The sequence below is a fragment of the Rhinolophus sinicus genome, chromosome 2 (genome assembly GCF_057876585.1).
Source record: "Rhinolophus sinicus isolate RSI-liver-muscle chromosome 2, RSI-T2T, whole genome shotgun sequence".
NCBI classification, from domain to species: domain Eukaryota; kingdom Metazoa; phylum Chordata; class Mammalia; order Chiroptera; family Rhinolophidae; genus Rhinolophus; species Rhinolophus sinicus.
The window spans coordinates 17742308-17762165 of record NC_142502.1 but is presented as its reverse complement, the minus strand read 5'-3'; the positions used below and the strand labels follow the sequence as shown (position 1 = coordinate 17762165).

At 36.6% G+C, this 19858-nt stretch overlaps 1 protein-coding gene and 1 non-coding gene across 7 annotated transcripts in view; one reads left to right on the top strand and one right to left on the bottom strand.

Annotated features, from left to right (window-relative positions):
- The window catches only part of GRM1 (glutamate metabotropic receptor 1), a 336860-nt gene that overhangs the window by 168377 nt on the left and 148625 nt on the right, over positions 1-19858 (top strand). The gene's annotated exons all lie outside the window — the stretch shown is intronic.
- Positions 15528-15659, bottom strand: LOC141571977 (small nucleolar RNA SNORA1). Its single transcript, XR_012497011.1, has one exon. It is a non-coding gene; the product is annotated as a small nucleolar RNA SNORA1 (small nucleolar RNA).

The following is a 19858-nucleotide window of genomic DNA, read 5'->3' as shown; positions in this document are numbered from 1 at the left end:
ACTTTAGTCTGAACATTCTTTACCTGTGTTAGTGTATGTGACTTCCTCTGTAGATATGCCCCAATATTTTTTGTTAAAATTTGGCATTATGTTTTTTGCTGTTTTCCACAATTTATAGCTTATAGATTAAACTGTATTAGAAGCAGTTCAGAAACTACTGAGTCCTCCTTTTTTTTCAGTATCTTCATCAAACCAAATATTTTCCCCTCTTTTCTTTGTTCTCAACAATCCTTCCTTCTATTCTTATTTCATTCTTTCTGTAGATACATGGAGTTTCTTCCAGGCAGCAGATGCTGAAAACTGTGGTGAATAAGACAGATACTATCCCTGTCCTCATCCTCGTAAAGTTACCAGTAAATGGGAAGGACAAGGTGTAAAAGTGCACGTAGAAGGGATGTTTAGCCTAGACTTGGGGTCTTGGAGAAGATCTCTGGATCAAAGGATATCTAGGATGCCACCTGAAGTGTGAGAAACATGGCTAGCAGGTCAGTGCTGAGATACGGTGCAGGGAGGCATCGCCCAAAGCAGTAGCGTATGCACAGAGCAGGAGACAAGATGCACAGGGCAGGTTGCTGAGATGTGACCCTAGAGAGGTAGGAGGGGGCTCTGTCTCATCATGAAAGCTGCTGAAACCAGGTTAGGAGGCCGAGTTTTATCACAGAAGCAATGGGGAGTTGCCGATGGCATTTAAACAGTCTACTTGATTTCTACATGAGGAGTATGTTTGTAAAAACAATCCAAAGCCACTGAAAGCCCAGTGTAGACTCTACACCAGTCAACAAATATATTCTGAAAAGAACTGGATATTAAATCCTGTAGACTGTGGACCGTATGGTTTCTGTTACAACTACTCAACTCTGTTGTCCTGTGAACACAGTCATAGATAATATGTAAATGAATGTGTCTGATTGTATCCAGCACAATTTTATTTAAGGACATTGAAATTTCATTTTATATAATTTACATGTATTGCAGCTTTTTTTCTATTTTATTATTTTTTTCAACCATTGACAAATGATTCTTAGCTTGTAGGTCCTGGAAAGACAGGCTCTAAGCTGGTTTTGGACCACAGGCTCCAGTGTGCTGAGCCCTGCTCTAGAGAATAAGGCAGGGGTGTGAACTAGGGAGTAAGATTTGGCTAGTGCATGAGGATGTCTGATGGGGTTGATTTTTACTTCTGATTCTCATGGCAGAGTGCAGAGAGATTTCAAGTATGACGTACAATTGTAAAAGCTCTCTTAAATTGATGCCTTTGAGGGGCAATGCATATTTATATTTATACATTCTGATACATTTAAGGGGAATTAACATCCTTTAAAAATCTATTCCTCCAGTGACCTCACAAGCTAATAGCAGAACAGACATTAAATATATGAATATATATGTCAAAGTTTGGAAAATATAATGTATGTAATTGTACATTGTAAGAAAGAAATATATGAGTCTGGGAAAGAGAACCAATAGGAGATATTTATATACAGCTCACACACACAGTCTTCCAACACCCTCTCAGCTGCATAAGAATGAGCCTTGGGCCTGGAACTCTCCCTCACCAAAATAGAGAGTCCTCACAGCCAGTGCTTGACTTATCCTTCCCCGTTTCAGAGTTCGTGTACGATTTTATTGTGCTTTCGCATATTTGTCGTGTGGCACCTGGCCAACCCCTCTACTATATCTGTCTCCTGTGGTGAGGGGTTGGGGTCCTTCCACTGCAGTACAAAGGGCATGCTGCCAGGATGAACACGCTGCCCTGGGGGACCGCCACCTCTTACTGAAGCTCATCTTGCTCTGTCTATTCTCTAGTTCAGTAAAGCGTTATTTCATCCAGCACTTGTTTGCATTGTATTTTCCTTGGTGACTCAGATACCAAGATGCTGTGGGTAGAAGTGTTCAGACTTCTCCTCCTGGTAACAGGCAACAGATGCTACTTGCATATGTGAGTATATACCGGGGGTGCCAAAAAATGTATATTAGTGGACACTTTGGTCAACGTTGCTCAAACAGTAGTTTGCTGTAATCAGAAGTGTCTGGATGCTGCTGGTAACCACTTTGATCACCTCTTGTAATTGCAGAAGTCAAACGTGACTTGTATTCATCTTTTGTTATTGGCATATGTTGAGTATTACAATTTTAATAGTTTTTTCGTTCTTAAAATGTGTACACTTTTTTTGACACCCTTTGTATATGTATATTGGAGAGAGAACAACAGAGAGATTGATGGTTGATTATGAGGAATCAGCTCACACAGTTTTTGAGGCTGAAAAGCTCCAAGATCTGTAGTCAGCAAGCTGGGGAAGTAGGAGAGTTGATGGTGTAGGTTCCAGTCTGAGTCCAAGTTCAAAGGTGGGAGAAGACCAATGTCCCAGCTTGAAGACAGACAAGGAGAGAGAGAGAGAGACAGAGAGAGAGAGAGAGAGAGAGAGAGAGAGAGAGAGAGAGAGAGAGAGAGAGAGAGAATTCTTTCCTATTCAAACTTTTAATTCTATGTAGTCCTCCAATGGATTGGATGAGGTCCCCTGACACTAGGGAAGGCAATCTGCTTTACTCAGTTTATGGATTTAAATGTTATTCTCGTCCAGAAACATCCTCACAGACACACTCAGCAATGATATTTCATCAAATATCTGGACGCCCCCTAGCCGATTTAAGTTGGCACAAAGAATTAACCATCATAGAAAACAAGGGAGTTTATAAGCTGGAATGACAGGATGGTGGGGTCTGGCAAACTCCTTTGAAGAGTAACATTCAACTGTGACCTGAAGATGAGGTAGCTAAATAGTAGAGAGATTGGAGCATGGAGTGTGGAGAAGAAAATTTCTGATGGGGGAACAACACATATTAGAATCCAGAAAAAGATGAGACTAGGAAAGACCAGAGAAAGCACTTTATTTCTACCTAGAGTTTGCTGGCCTTCCCTGAGGAGTAAGACTAAGCAATGTAGAAACCCCAAGAATCCTTTGTATCCTTTCATCATCTCCTCAGGGTAGAGCCAGATCTAAGTAGCTACAGATTAGGGGTACTGTGCAGTTTTCCAAGAACAAGCTCTCTTCTTAAGCAATAGTATCCCTGCCCCCTGTGGCACTCTCCCTGCCTCCCCCTACCCCGACCCCACCTTCCTTACCTAAGTAACCTCTTACAGAAAAGAGAATGAGCTGCAAGACAAACTTCCAGTCTTCATAACCAAGGCCCTATTTATATCCTTGATTTTGTCGTTGGCTCCCCAGAGCCCCTCTTCCGTGGGAGGAGGTGCTCCAGGACGTCACGATGCTCCCTGCACAGCATCCTTGGCATCCGGAAGAGGCGGATAGGCCTGTGACCAACCCCACGCAAGGGGTTTCAAGACTTCATCTGAAAGCTCTAACTTGGTTCTGTTGGAAAGCTGTGTGTTGGAAAAACCATGAACAAAGAATTTTATGCATGCCAGTTGCGGGGAACTATTTTTTAACTGAAGGAAACAGTCAAAATCATCTATAAAACAGCCTTGGAAACTCCATTTCTGTCAGGGATATCACTAAAATATACTTGCACGAAGCAATTCTTGTCGTAGACAGACAAAGCCATCACACTGTTTTGGGATCACCCTCTCCAGCACCAGTGGAACACCCTCTGTCTGCCACATATTTTATGCACTGCATTAGAAGAAGTCATTATGCAACGTGTACTGTGATTCTAGGCTTACATATATAATCTTTGTATGCCAACCATGCACATTCTGATATCCTTTTAGATACATTATATCCTGTCCAATGACAGAAAAGTGAATTTTCATCATTTTAAATATAATCATAGATTACTGTCCTAATGTAGTTTTTGTTACATCCTTCAGGCCCAGCCATGGAGTGTGGATTCCTAACAATATGGCAGATCCAGTTTTAAGGGTGAAAAACATCCCCTAATATCTTTATTACTTCAAAGTAGTTTGGGCCTGCCAGGTATCCAGCTCAGTTACCATAGAAACCTCCTTGGCCTAGATACGATGTCATCACCCAACAAAAGCTAAATTTCAACGATTCTGTTATGAATTGTTTATACAAATAAATATTGAATCATTTAATTATTGGTTATAGATAATACTTCCCCAATGATTTACTCTAAGTAAAAAAAATACATTAAATATAATTTGTCAGTAATAAAATACCAATGTGAGGTGGGGCTATTGGCTGAAATTCACTATTTTTTAAAATGCAATGCAGCAAACATCTGCTGAAAATATACCCATGACGAAACTATCTTAATGATGTTTAAAAGAGCTAAATACAACTTGCTAAGTAAGTCCTACGCTTCTCTTTTTAATGACAGAAGGGACTTATGGCTATTATGTTCAAAGAGCAAAACTCAGAGGGTGCCATAATCTGGCCACTTTACTTTTCTCTACAACTCTCCCTTTAATCTTGTGCTAATTTGTTTTGTGCCCTTAAATGCTATTCAGGGTGGATTTCATCACTTAGATTATAAAAAGTCCCACATTCACTTCTTATCACAAAAAAGTCTCTGTTCAGTAATTAATATGTCCAGTCCAGTTTGTTTAAATTAATAAATGTGTGGATTTTGATTCAGCTGAAAGCACCTGCCTGTCTTTACAGAGAACCTGATAAAGGTAGGAGTGTGCATTCTGATGGGGAAGGGCGTAGACAACTTTTTCCACTGCCAGCGATATCTCCTCCAGTAACAACTGCCTCTTGGGACAGGAGGAGGGGAGGGAGAAAAGGCAATAGAATAGGTCTTATTTGACCGATACTGGTGTGTTGATATTAGTCCTCTCAGCGAGTTACCAGGGATCAAAGCTGGCGTTTACTCTTGGGCACTTTCATGGGTTCTGTGGAGCCCCCCTGCCCAATACCCGCACAGCAGATGCATCTTCTCCAACTTGTTTCCTCCATAATTCCTGGGCATCAGGGTACACGTCCAGTCTCTTTCCGCTAAGATCTTAGCCCTCTCGGTAGTGCTTCTAGGGAGACTTACAAACATTCCAGTCTTGGTTTCTCTTTTGTATGACCAATATCTGGTAGATATTTGTGCCTTTGACACAATGCCTTACACTCCCTTCTTATTTCAGCTCCTTCACAGGCAGCTCCAGCCTTTTACCTATTAGAAGGGTGTCCAATGGACACTTGTCTTATTAGGGAGACCACTTCATGGACGGTGTAGATACCTGACCACTGCAGTGTGCACCTCAAGCTGAATAATAATGAATGTCAAGTGTAATTTTATATATATATATATATATATATATATATATATATATATATATATATGTATATATATATATATATATACACATACATATATATATATACACATATATACATATATATACATATATATATGTGTGTATATATATATATATATATATATATATATATATATCAAAAGTAGTTTTTTTATTTAACAACTCTATTTAAAAGTCCGACACAGATCATACATACCTCAATTTAGGATCTTGAGGTATTTGGCATCTATTTTCTTGGGACCTCAATCAGAAAAAAAAGAGTTTCCCATTTTAACATCCAGATACGGTAACCACTAATAGTCTCCATGTTTGAAAAAATATCTTAAATGATACCCTAATAAGTTAACGCCAAAATTTGAGTAAAACATGAAATAAAACTATGTATGCCCATAAAACTTTTTATATGTTAGTACTCAGTGCCTTCTTAAATGATGGTATTATTCGAGTACTTGAATGTTCAGCAAAATATTAGGAATTATATGTAATTAAAGGTAACTTACCAAATCAAATGAATAAAAGATTATTTTTAACGATGCAATATAGTAGTATAAATAAGTGGTGGCAAATCCGAACAACCAGATGAATTCTCTTCCTTTGCCTAGAATGTGAATCAGGCCAGATTTCTGTCTCATATCTTGTTATAACCTGGAGCATACCTTTGTTTGCTTCCAAATACCTTCATGATATGTAGGTTCTAAATATCCTTTGGGGAATGTGAGTCTGGTCAGAAAGCTCTCTCTTGAGCAGGAAGGGCAGTTTCTGACTCATTTAAGCCAATCAGTAACATCATTTCTTTACTTCATGATTGGCTTGGAGATAGGGATGTGAAACAAAATTTGGGTCCAAGAGGCAAACTAAAAAGTTGGTTAGTGATTTCTCGGAAAAGCACTTTCTCCTTCTTTCCAGACAGCAATTCAGAGAGCTAGTCTTTCCACCTAATGGACGTGAACTGAAGAAAAATGTAGCTCTAATACTTATTGGTAGCCATATTGAAATCTCAGGAAAGACGAGGTCAAAATGATCCTGTGAGAAACAAAAGAGATGGAAAGAAACTAGGGTTTTCATGTCATCGTTGAGTCACTGTAACTACTGTGTTTCCCTGAAAATAAGACCTAGCTGGACCATCAGCTCTAATGCGTCTTTTGGACCAAAATTAATATAATATAATATAATACCAGGTCTTATAATAATTTTTGCTCCAAAAGACGCATTAGACCTGATGATCCGGCTAGGTCTTATTTTCGGGGAAACATGGTAAGCTAGCCCAAAGTCTGCCCTTTCTTTGGATTCTTCAGTTAACTGATGTAGAATGGCCTAAAATGTGTTTCATATCCCTATTCCTGCACCATTCATATCTGTTACAACTTTTTCACATGGTGGAAATTTTCCACCAAGAAGATAGTCACTAAAAATCACCCCAAAATGGCTTCAAGAGGTGGGTCCAGGTATTTGGACTTCTTCATTACAGGAATAAAGTAATATTAATACTAAGTATAGTTATATATACATTTACTTGGAATTTAAAATTAAAATGTCCCCAAAGAATAGTAAATTGGTTATCAAGTTAAGTTTCATGCAGAAAGAAACAATTCAATAAAATCAAATTTCGGAGACTAATTTTTCTGCAAATCTATTTTGGTTTGTTCAAAGGTATACAGAAAAATTTTATTCTAAGACAAGCATTTTTTTTGTTGTCAGATGACAATTGGGAATGACTATATACATTGTTTTAGTCATGACTTTTTGAAAAGAAGTCTCTGTCTTTCTAATATAGCAGAGAAACATTTGAATTTTGAGATAAAAGTGTTTTGTAGTGAAAAAAAATGTTTTGTTTTTTTTTTTAGTTAAAAAAAACCCCAGGTTTTCTACATACCGGAGAAACCCAAAGTGGTTCTTTTACATTAAGGAGAATTTCGTGTTTGTGGCATAGTTCCCATTGGTAAGCATTAAATTCCACCAATTTGGACACAGAGATGGGAAAGAAACCTTGTCAGTGGGATTATTTAATGCTACAGATATGAAGGGATCATTTCTGTTCTTGATTCATAAAACTGTACTAGAGAAAGAATAATAATACTTGCAAAATCATCAAAACCTAAACAATGCCCACCTTAAAGAAAAGCAAGTAGCAATAACAAACATGATAGCAGTTACCACAGTTCCAAAGACTTGTTGAATGGATGTCCTTCAGCTTATATCACGGGAAGACTTCTGCTTTCTGCTCCACTGCCGCAGTGGGGCCTGGGGTTTGTCCCTGAGACAGGCCTCTGCAAATGGAATTGCAGAAGGACTAACGGATTCGTGACGACTGGAGGGGTTTCCGGCCCAGCACACACAGCCTCACTATAGTCTCTCAAATCTTCAAAGATTCCAGAGTCAGATCAAATATCGGACCAATAACATAATATAATTTAAAATGTGATAAAAATCACATGAAACAGTAAAAGCATAAAAAGGTTGTTTTTATAGATAGATTTAAAATCTGTCTTGACTGTTGAATTTAGTTTTTCCTTGTCAAAAGCATTGAGGTAGGCACCAGTTATAGACACATTTATGTATTTTCTATCCACAGCTAATAACAATACCGATGTTTGTGGTATATCATGTACTGAACAATTACAATATGTGCCAGGCACTGTACTGAGTGTCTTAATATGTTATTTAACTTAATTCTTCCAGGAGTACTCTGAGCAGTTATCATTAGTTTCATTTTATAGATGAGAAAATGAAGACCTAGAAAAGTTATTTGTCTAAGGTCACAAACTTAGTAAGTGAAAGAACTTGAATGTGATACTAAGGCTTTCTGACTCCAAAGCCCAGGATCATTACGTTATTATCCTTAAGTCACAAATTGATTACCTTATTAGGAATTTTGATATCTATTTGCCATAGTTCTCTGCAAAATATAGCAGGGGTAGGATTATGTCTTCTTTGAAGACAAAACAATGTTCGGGTGTAATTGCCTACTGATCAACTTTATATTTTGTTTCACTTGGAACAATATGCTTTCTTTTAAGTAGACCTCACTATTTAGAGCAAGTTTATGTTCACAGAAAAATTGAGCAGAAAGCACAGAGAGTTCTCATACCTCTCCTGTCCCCTTACCCTAAAGCAAAGGGTTCCTCACTGTTGACAGGGAGTCATATATATTAACAAATATCGACATATTGAAATATACCTGTTAGAGTGGTGTATTTGTTAGGATAGATGAACCTACATTGACACACCATTATCACCGAAAGTCTATACTTCACATTAGGGTTGTATAGTCTATGGGCTGTCCATTGGTGGTGTACATCTGTGTTTTTTGACAAACATATAATGACATATATTCACCGTTGTAGTATCATACAGAATAGTTTCACAACAATATTTTTTAATGGTACTGATTGCATTAATTGATCTATCTTCAATTTCTTATTTAATGAATAAGAACTAACGAATCTTAAAAGAGACCGTAGAGATACCATCAACTGAATATCGCTTGATCCATAAAAGCTTAATATGCTGCCTACGAGTATCTATCAATGTTTCTTTAGGGCCAGTCTCAGCAATAAAATGCATCAAATGACCAGATATGACGATTGGGTGAATTGCAACCACTGCTTCATGTGAAAGGAAACAGAAATATGGGCAACCTCCTTTAAATGGTGAGGAATTCTTCTGTTTTGAAGGGAAGGCATTTTACGAGGTCTGCAAATTAAATTCGTGAACTCATCCTAGAAAAAGTGCTACATACCTCATTGCTAAATATCACTATTGTCACCTTTGAACTACTCCCCTTGGGAAGCTATACACTGATGCCAGCACCTAGTCCACCCTTCAAAGCAATTTTGGAACTCTTTTTTCTGGAATGGCCATCAGAGTTGTAGTCCTATTACATTTGATGTCCTGAATGTCATCAAAATGTCTTCCTTTCAATATTTCCTTGATCTTTGGGTAAAGAAAGAAGTCATTGGGGGCCAGATCAGGTGAGTAGGGAGGGGTTTCCAATATATTTATTTGTTTACTGGATAAAAACTCCCTTAAAGACAATACTGTGTGAGCTGGTGCATTGTTGTGATGCAAGTGCCATGAATTATTGGCAAAAAGTTCAGGTCGTCTAACTTTTTCACTCAGCCTTTTCAGCACTTCCAAATAGTCAACTTGGTTAACTGTTTGTCCTGTTGGTACAAATTCATAATGAATAATCCCTCTGATATCAGAAAAGGTTAGCAACAATGTTGCAACAAGTTTGAGAACTTAATTGTCCATCCTTATATGTGGAAGGAAGCACAACTGTACATCTCTTGCATCCAAACTGAAATTATTATACAAGGAAGTTGTGCATTTTCTTTTATTTTGAAGGTACTGGATATTTTATTTGTCACAACAATTCATTCAGTTTTATAGGGTTTTCTTATGATCCCATCAGACTATGGAAAGCTGTACTTCTTCTTCTTCTTCTTCTTCTTCTTCTTCTTCTTCTTCTTCTTCTTCTTCTTCTTCTTCTTTTTTTTTAAGATTTTATTGGGGAAGGGGAACAGGACTTTATTGGGGAACCATGTGTACTTCCAGGACTTTTTTCCGAGTCAAGTTGTTGTCCTTTCAGTCTTATTTGTGGAGGGTGCAGCTCAGCTCCAGGTCCAGTTGCCATTGCTAGTTGCAGGGGGCACAGCCCACCATCCTTTGAGGGAGTCAAACCGGCAACCTTGTGGTTGAGAGGATGCACTCCAACCAACTGAGCCATCCAGGAGCTCAGCGGCAGCTCAGCTCAAGGTGCCGTGTTCAATCTTAGTTGCAGGGGGCGCTGCCCACCATCCCTTGCGGGACTCGAGGAGTTGAACCGGCAACCTTGTGGTTGAGAGGACGCTCTTCGACCAACTGAGCCCTCTGGGAGCTCAGCGGCAGCTCAGCTCAAGGTGCCATGTTCAACCTTAGTTGCAGGGGGTGCTGCCCACCATCCCTTGCGGGACTCGAGGAGTTGAACCAGCAACCTTGTGGTTGAGAGCCCACTGGCCCATGTGGGAATCAAACCGGCAGCCTTTGGAGTTAGGAGCAGGGAGCTCCCACCACCTGAGCCACCGGGCCGGCCCCAAAAACTGCACTTCTTAGAGACTTTGTTGTCTTTTTTTATTGTTAAGTGAAACGGAGAATTTAGAAAACATGTCCCCCAAATTTTCTCTGGTATTTATCTCTTGCATGGTAAACTGTATAAAATTTTGGGCTTCATATACATCTGCAAAGCACTTACCAACTGTTGACTAAAACCCCAAACTAATGTTTGGTCCTTCTTCCATCAATTTTTTGGCCCACACTTTTGCTGAAGAGGATTGCTATTTAATCAGGAACCTATGTTTGGTTATTACACTCTAACAGTGGAATGACAGTTATAACTCTAAAGGATGTAGTTCTCCTTCAACTGACAACATAGATAAATTGCATTATAGGTACATATAAGACAACTCAATCGTGAGTTGGCTGCAGTTCACACCCTGTCAAGGCTCTCTTGAGAGATATCTGATACTTGACAGACAGCCTACCAGGCATGGGAACTATTGATTCCTGTAGCTTCTCTAATTTATCTTTTTATTCACTTACATCATCTATAAACACAGCATCTGAACTGTGTTATCTTTGTGCCGATCCCATACTTCTGTTCTTGCTGCATTATGACTTACTTCCCCTCCTCTTCACCTCTAGTCAATGTCTTTGTTTATAATTTTTATCTGCCAACCTAGACAACTTACTTATTATTTAGAAGTTGGGAGAAGATATTTTAATATAGGAGTGAGTGTAGAGAGCGTGGAGACATTTTGTCATTGCAAGTTTATCCATGTAGGTCCTTGAAGGAGGAGACAACATACATTTTAATAAGCAGGAGGTCAGTGCTAAAATTTTATTTTCAGTTTTTGAAATGTTGTGTTCCTGTGACACTAATGTATAATTTTGGAGTTACAATTTCAAGGATGAGTGATGTGGGGATAATTTCAGATTCATAAATTTATCATTATGCTAATTCACATGGACCAATCATTGCAAGATAGTCTTATAGCCTAACTGGAATAAATTTTAAATTTGTAATTGCTCCTAACGTATTTCTTTTTATAAGAGGTATTTATAATAGACATTTGGAATTCATGGGAGTCTTTGCAGGGGGTAGGGTTCTACTTTCTAGTACAGGAATCTCAGGGGCCTGGCAATCCTGTTCTCTGGCCCCAAGAGTTGAGGGTCAGGTAGTGATAAGTGAGGGTGGTGTAGAGAATCGAAATGGACTATTCTGGTGAATGACTGTTTGCTGTCTGGCCTCTTTTGACTCCAGCCCACTCTTGAGGCTGTTTTGTTAATATGTGAGCCACCAAAGGACCTAAATAAAACACTTCTCTGCTCCGTTTCGCAGTTCAGATTCCATGGCTTGCCACCAAAAACCCTGACTGATACAGTTATTAGCAATTCTATCTAAACGTTGACATATTAAATTATTACCATGTCTGCATGTTGTTGAGGAAATTCCAAATCTAGATATCAGGTTACGTGACATGTTCCTGGAGAGCCACTGTAACTTTGAGTGAACCTCTAACGTTCTGAAGTGCAGCACCAGTTCAGTTCTCTGGGCACATGTCCTGGTTTATAATATAAAAAATGAGGCTACTGTTGATTTTCATACTAGATCAGTGCCTTTTGTGCCGCTTGAAGCCCTAGCGATTTAAAAGAGCCCCCTCTTGGCTAGTAAAAGAGAGCAGAGTGAGAAAGGACATGATTGGGAAGTGCTGTGGGACTTAATATCCTCCTGACCTTTTGCAAAGTGTAACCAAAGTCGTATTCAATTTTATCCACTAGGTTCTCTTCAAGATTGCTTTAGTAGAATAAAGGATTCCTCAGTATTTTTTTAAAAAATGTAATAAAAGCTGTCTACAATGTCTTCTAGCTCCTTCATTCTATGAATCTGTTTTGTCCTGGAGATCTCTTCTGCATAGTATTCTCCAAAAATAATGGGAGGAAGCAAATCTAGGTATAATGCCTACAAAAAATAGCAAACATTTTAAATAGAAATAACTATCGTTTATTGAGTGCTTATAGTATACAAAACCCAGCCCTATATGTGCATTAAATTAATAAATCCATTTACTACAAAAACCCTATACATTTGCTCATATACCTAAGATCGTATAAGTATAGAAGGTAGGATTTGAACCTGGGCAGACTTGCTCCAGAGCCTATAATCTTAACTGCAATTCTATAGCCTTTCTGCTCAGTGAGAAAGCGTTAGAAGCTCAAGGCAACATACCACTTTCTCTCAAGAATAAATGAATGAACAGGAATCTTTGGGAAAGTTATGACAATGCTTATAGTGAAGCACTATGGTATGCATTTATCGGATCTAAGGTGAATGGAATCATCAGACCGAAAAGTGTTTGAGACATTGTTTTCAGCAGTTCACATCAATGATTTCCTGCTAATCTTCTTACACGCTCAAAAGAAAATAAAAAATAAAAAATGTTTCAAAGGCATCAGTGATTTTCTGCTTATCTTACATGCAAAAAAAAAAAAAAAATGTTTCAAAGACATTACTTGGAGTATCTTACGAATAGCAATGCCAAGTCAAATTCCTCTGGCCAGGACTCCCAGTGCTATGTGGAATAGGACTGGTTAGAGTAGACAACCTTACCTTGTTCCTAACCTTGGGAGAATAGGTAGATAATTTCAACAAAGAGATGAAAACTCTAAAAAATTAAAATGGAAATACTAGATATGAAAAACAAGATGACAGAGTTTCAGTTTTTATTAGTAAATATATTACTGGTGGCTGTGTCAATAACTCTTTTCAGTAGGTTGTGGAAAGTTACCTGGTCTTCCTAGTTTCTTAAGAGTTCTTTCCATGTGTGGATGTTGAATTTTGTCAGTGGTTTTTTTTTTCCTGCATCTATGGAAATAATCATTGTTTTCTTTTATTTGTTGATACAGTGGATTACACTGACCAATATTTGAATGTTGAATCAGCCTTACATTTTTATAGTATACTCCACTTTGGCTATAAAATATTATCTCTTTAATATATGTTTAGTTCGTGTTTACTGATATTTTATTGAGGTTTTGCATCTATATTTATGAGAGCAATAGATCTGTAATTTGGTTTTCTTGTAATGCCTATGTCGGTTTTGGCTGTCAGGGTACTCCTGGCCTCATAAATTGAATTAGAAAGTGTTTCCTTATAAAGTATTCACTTTATTAGTGAATTATAGTGTTCTTTTATAGAGTTGGTATTATATTTTACTTAAATGTTTGGTAAAATTCACTGGTAAAGTCCTGTTTTCATTATTGGAAGTTTATTAACTACAAATCAATTACATTAATAGAGAAGAGATAATTTAGATTATCTATTGAATGAGTTTGGCAGTTTTTGTCTGTATTAGTTTGCTAGGGCTGCCATAACCATGTACCACATATTGGGTGGCTTAAAAAGCTACCATTATTTTCTCACGATTCTGGAGGCTAGCAGTCTGAGGATAAGGTGCTGGCAGGGTTGTTCCTTCTGAGGCCTCTCTTCTTGTCTTGTAGATGGCTGTCTTCTCCCTCTGTTCTCATAGTGTCATCTCTTAATCTGTGCTGCTTGTACTGTAATCTCCTCTTATAAGGACACCAATTATATTGGATTAGGGTCCACTTATGTAACCTCATTTTATCTTAAATACCTCTTAAATACCTCTTTAAATACCTCAAATACAGTTGCATTCTGAGGTACAAGGTGTTAGAACTTAAACATATATATTTTGGAGGGAACACAGTTTAGATGATAACAGTGTCATTCAGGGACTTTGTCCATTTCATAGAAGTTGTCCAGTTTATAGGCAGTTATTCAGAGCATCCCCTTACTAACTTTTTAATATCTATACAGTCTGTAGTTATCTTCCTCTTTTGTCCGTGATGGTGGTATTTTATATCTTCTCTCAATGTGGCTACATGTTTTCAATTATGTTGTGTTTTTCGAAGAAACAGCTTATTTAATTTATTTTCTCTATTCTTTTCCTGTCCCAAGTTTCATTGATTTCTGATTTTATCTAAATTATTTTCTTCTTTCTGGTTGCCCTGGGTTCAATTTGCTCTTGTTATATTTTCTTAAGCTGCAATATTAGGTCTATGATTTGAGATCTTCTTTTCTAACACAAGCATTTAATACTATAAATACCCTTCTAAGCACTACTTTGGCTGCATCCAGTAGTATGTTAAATTTGGCTTATACTGGCTTACAAGCACTGACTGTAGCATCTCTTCCCAACTCCATTTTCTGTGATGTTGACCATATGGGAATATTTATATCATGGAAATTGGTCAACACTACAAATGAAGACTTTTTCAGAGAGCTGGTTCCTGAACATTTACTGCTATAGCATTCTCTGTGTCCTATGAATTTTGGTATGCTATATTTTCTTCTTTACTCAAGCCAAAATATATTCCCATTTCTCTTTTGATTTCCTCTGACTCATGAGTTTTTTAAAAAGGCGCTATTCAATTTAAAATTATTTGAGGAATTTCCTGGATATCTTTCTGTTATTGATTTGTGGTTTATTTTAGTTATGAGCCAAGAGCATACTTTGTATGCTTTTAATTCTTTTAAATTTGTTTATGGCCTAGAATATAGTTTATTTATGTTTCAGAATGTTCTATGTGCACTTGAAATAACTGTTCATGCAGTTATAGTTTGGTGGAATAAAAATGTCAACTAGATCAAGTTGGTACATAGTTTAGTTCTGGTCTCCTATCTTCTTTCCTCTTCTTTTTATTTGTTCTATTATTTCTTAAGAAAGGAGTATAAAGTTTCAAACTATGACTGTGAATTGTCTACTTCTTTTAATATTAAAAGTTCTTTGCTTCAGGTATTTTGTGACTGTATTGTTAGGTGTATACACATATAAGATTGGATTAATTCTTTTATCATTATGAAATGTTGCTCTTTATCTGATTTGTGTGATAATTTATGTAGCCAACTCAGCATTCTTTTTTATTAACAGTTTCATTTTTTTATTGTTTTACTATTTTACTACAACTTTATTCCAATATAATTTGTATACTGTACTATGAAATTCATTTTTTTAAAGTATACAGTTGAATGTTTTTTTGGGGGGACAGTTAGAGTTGTGCAACTATCCCCATTCTCTTAATTTCAGAATGCTTTTCATCAACTCAATATGAAACCACTCACTCATTACTAGTCACCCCCCATTAGGTCTGGTTTATTTCATTTAGCATAATATTTTCAAGGTTCATCCATGTTATAGCTTCTTTTCTTTTCTTTTCTTTTTTTTTTTTTTTTTTTTTTTGATGTTACAAGTCTCATTGTCACTACTGCAATAAACTTATTGTGATGGAAGCATAACCTGTGTCTCAATGTAGCCACATTAACTTCTGGACACCATGAACAACAGTGCCCATTTTCATCTAGAATGAGGCTAGCTTCTTTTCATTAGTATATTATTCCTTCTTATGAATGAATAATATTTCATGCATGGGTATACAATTTTGTTTATCCATTCATTGACAGACACTTTGGTTGATTCTACTTTTTATTCTTTCCCTTTTAACCTTTCTATGATTTTATAGTTAAAGCAGGTTTCTTATATTATAGATAGCATACAATTGGGTCTTGATTATTTTGTCCATCTAGCATTCTCTTTTCTTTTAATTAGTTTGTTTAGACCATTGTAATTATTGATATGATTGTATTAATATTTGCCATCTTCTTAGATGGTTTCTATTTGTTTCATTTGATCTTTTTTTTTTCTGTTTCTCTTTTTTCTTTTGGATTGAGTTTTGTAATAATTCCTTTATTCTCCACTGTTGTCTTATTTATATATCTATTTGAAATATTTTTTTGTGGTTGTACTTAGGTTTATAATATTCATTTTATTTAATGAGAATATGCCTTCAAATAACTTTATGTTACTTCATATGTAGTATGAGAACTTAATAACAGTAGACTCCCAATTTCTTCCTCCCATGCTTTGTGTCATTTTCTCATAAATTTATCATATTTTTGTAAATTCATTACAATGTTGTTGCTTTAGCAAATAGTTATCTTTAAAAATGTTAAAATAAGAAAAATGAATTTAATGTTTATCTTTATTGCTAGTTCTCTTCATTTTTAAATATAGATTCAAATTTCTCTCAGTTATCATATTTCTCTCCCTAAAGAACTATCTTTAACATTGTAATGCAGGTCTGCTGGCAGTGGATTCTCTCTCTCTCTCTGTCACTGTCTTTCCCCTGGGGGCGGGGGGTGGGGTGGAATATGTATATGTGTGTGTGTGTGTGTATGTGTGTGTGTGTATATATATATATATATATATATATATATATATATATATACATTTTTTGTTTTTTTCTTTCAACACTTTAAAGATGTAACTTGTATAAATTATGTTGAGAAATACTCTGTAATTCTTATCTTTGTCCCTTTGTATGTAGTGTGTCTCTTTCTTTTTGTCATTGGTTTTTAGAAGGTTGAGTAGGAGATGTCCAGGGATTTGTATATGTGTTTGTGTTCATTTCAGATGCAATTCTCTGATCTTCTTGGATTTTTGGCTTGGTGTCTATCACTAATTTTGGAAAATTTTCTGTTATATTATCTTCAATTTTTTTGTAGTTGTTGTTTCTCTGTCTCTTTTCCTTCTGGGATTCTAATACCCACATGTTAGATCATATGACACTTTTTTCACTGAAAAATTACTTTTTTCTATTTGTGTTTTAGTTTAGTTAATTTTTATCTTCTATCTTTAACTTCACAATTTCACTTTGATTTCCAGTTTACTGAGGAGCCCATCAAAGACATTCTTTATCTGTGTTATCTTGCTTTTTATTTCTAGCATTTTTATTCGATTTTTTTCTTACAGTTTTCATCACTTTGTTGACATTATCTATCTGATCCTGTATGTTGTCCACCTTTTCCACTAGAGCTCTTTACATATTAACCATGGTTATATTAATTTTCCTGTTCCCTAGTTTCAAGTTCTGTGGGTCATATCTGTGTCTATTTCTGCTGATTGTTTTTCATTGCCTTCTTGCATGCTTTATAGTTTTTTTGATGAAAGCTGTACATTTTGTATAACAAATAAAGACGGAGATAAATAGTATTCTTGCCTGGAAATGGTCATATCTTGTCTCTTTCTAGGCCTTCATTACAATGAGTGGAGTCAGTCTTAGGGTTTGAACTGGGTACAGTCTTCAAATTCTTCTAATGCATCACTCTCTAAAAGAAACATAATTCAAACTGCATATGTAATTAAAACAAATTTTTGCAGCTTTATTTTAAAAAGTAAAAATAAAAATGAATTTAATTTAATAATATATTTAATTTAACACAACATATACAAAATAATATAAATTCAACATGTAGATGTAGCCACATTTCAATTGCTCAACAGCTGCATGTGGTTTGTGACAATAATACTAAATAACAAAACTTGAGTATTTCCTGTGTTTCGGGGTGAAAGTTGGTTTGCCAGAGAGTTTTCCTCAATGTCTTTTCCACCTTCACCATTAGATTTTCTCTTATGCCCGTACCTTAGAGGAGTTCTCTCTCTATGCTTTTGACGTTCCAGTAGTTAGTTGTACACTCGTATTATTAACTCAGTTCCTGCTGGCTGGCACTGAGGGGATATTTTCTGTTGTTCTGGTTCAGCCTTATTTTAAGCCAATGCTTCGTTGCTGCATCTTAGTGTGACCTTCTCAGCGATGCTTCTCCTATCTCTAAAGGCACGGGCCCAGTGTATATTTCTGCCCCTCCCTAGAGTTAGAGAATATTATTTGTTCCCTTCTCACTTCTGTATTCAGTTATTACTTGTGCCTTAAGTGTGATGGTGTTTTATCCTTTCTTCCAAAGACTTAAGGTTTTTGTTGCATAGGAAAAAAAAGGGAGAAGGATCCAGGAAGGGCTTTATGTCTTCTATCCAGGGCTGCTGTTCCACTCCCCCAGGCCCTGTATCACAATAGAGATTGCCCCAAGACTTGTTTTGCCCCCAGTCAATCATGGTAGCATCCAGTGAGGTTTGTGGAGAAGAATCTGACAATGAATGAAGTTCCCTGGTGTTTTTGGTTCCCCAGAGCCATGTGCTATCACACTAGCTCACATTCTATCGTTAGCAAGCTGGTAAATTTGGGTAGAATTACTCTCACTGGCTTATATAACATTGGGTGTCCAGCATCTGCCTTAAGTTAATCAGGGGCTAGTGGGCCTTTTCTCCTTGGAAACATTTGCTTTTCCTTAGACTTAGGTTTATATGCTTGCTCTATGACTCTGCTACCTTATGGATTCAAGAAAAATTGTGATTTTAAGATTTTTTTTAATGTATGGGGGAAGTGACACTATTTCCAGCTTTCTACATTGTAAGCAGAAGCTGCCGATTTCTGATGCTTACTTTTGATAAGTATAATTCTTATTCCCTTGGAATCTCTAATGCAGCTCACTGAAAGTCACTGATATTCAGAGAGTGAAGGTCAGATTTTATAGAATTCTTAAGTCATTTTATTATGCTTCAATTTGTATTGAGAAACAGTATATTTTAGTTTGTTTTCCAAGTGTAAATTATGGTATGCAGCTAAATGTCCTTTTTCATAGCACACTGCCCCCTCCAGAGAAGCTGACATCCCAAACAAAGGGAGAACTGCCTCCTCTTACTGCTTTCTGGCACATAGGAATCAATAACACATACATTTCTTTGTGAATGGAGTAATGAGGTTTGATTGGTGTCATGGCGGGCAAGCCAATAATAGTGGGTAGTGGCAATCTCTACATCCTCATCTCAGGCATCTAAAGCCATGATTTCTGATAGGGTGATATGTGATTGGCTGTCCAAGGTTGATGCAATCACATTGTTTTACAAGGGAATGAGCTCATACCATGTATTGAAGATTTTTACAGCCAGTTACGCTGGGCACTAAAGGTATATATTCAAAAGCCTTTGGAATAAATTGTTTCTAAGATGACACTTTACCTCCAGGTGTGGATTGCTGCAATGTTCAGGTTACAAATCACAGCTACTAACAAATGGATGGACTCATAACTTCATTGACACTCATCATTTTGTGTGTGTGTGTGTGTGTTTCATGTTGGTTTTTGCTGGAGCTTGCTGTGAAAAGTTAGATACCATTTGTCTGCTCAGGAACAAGCAAAATGAGAAACATAACACAGGAAACATTGTTCAGATATCCAAAATTGTTTTCTACCATTTGGTTTTACTAATATGCTAACATTTAGAGCTGAAAAATAAACAAAAGATGGATAGGACCTTGAAACTGGAATGAGCTTTATGAGAACAGCAAGATGACAGCAATATTTTTAAAAGGACTTTTGTTTACATTCATGATTGTTAAACATTTTATATGTAAGTCACTTACCTTTCTGCAAAAGGATCCAATGCTGTGGAATAAATTAGCTGTCATATTTTATACCAGTAGGGAATAAAGGAGCTGCCTCCCTCTTTGGAGCTGGGTTTTTACAGGAAGTTGTTGACCTGTGGGATGCCTGGTATATTGTTTCCTGATCTAGAAAAAAATAATAATACTAATAAAGAAAAATATTCCACCCTACACTGACATTTTTTTCTACTATAGTTACTGAGAGATTGTGGTAGAAAAATTTCTCCATAAGTTAGA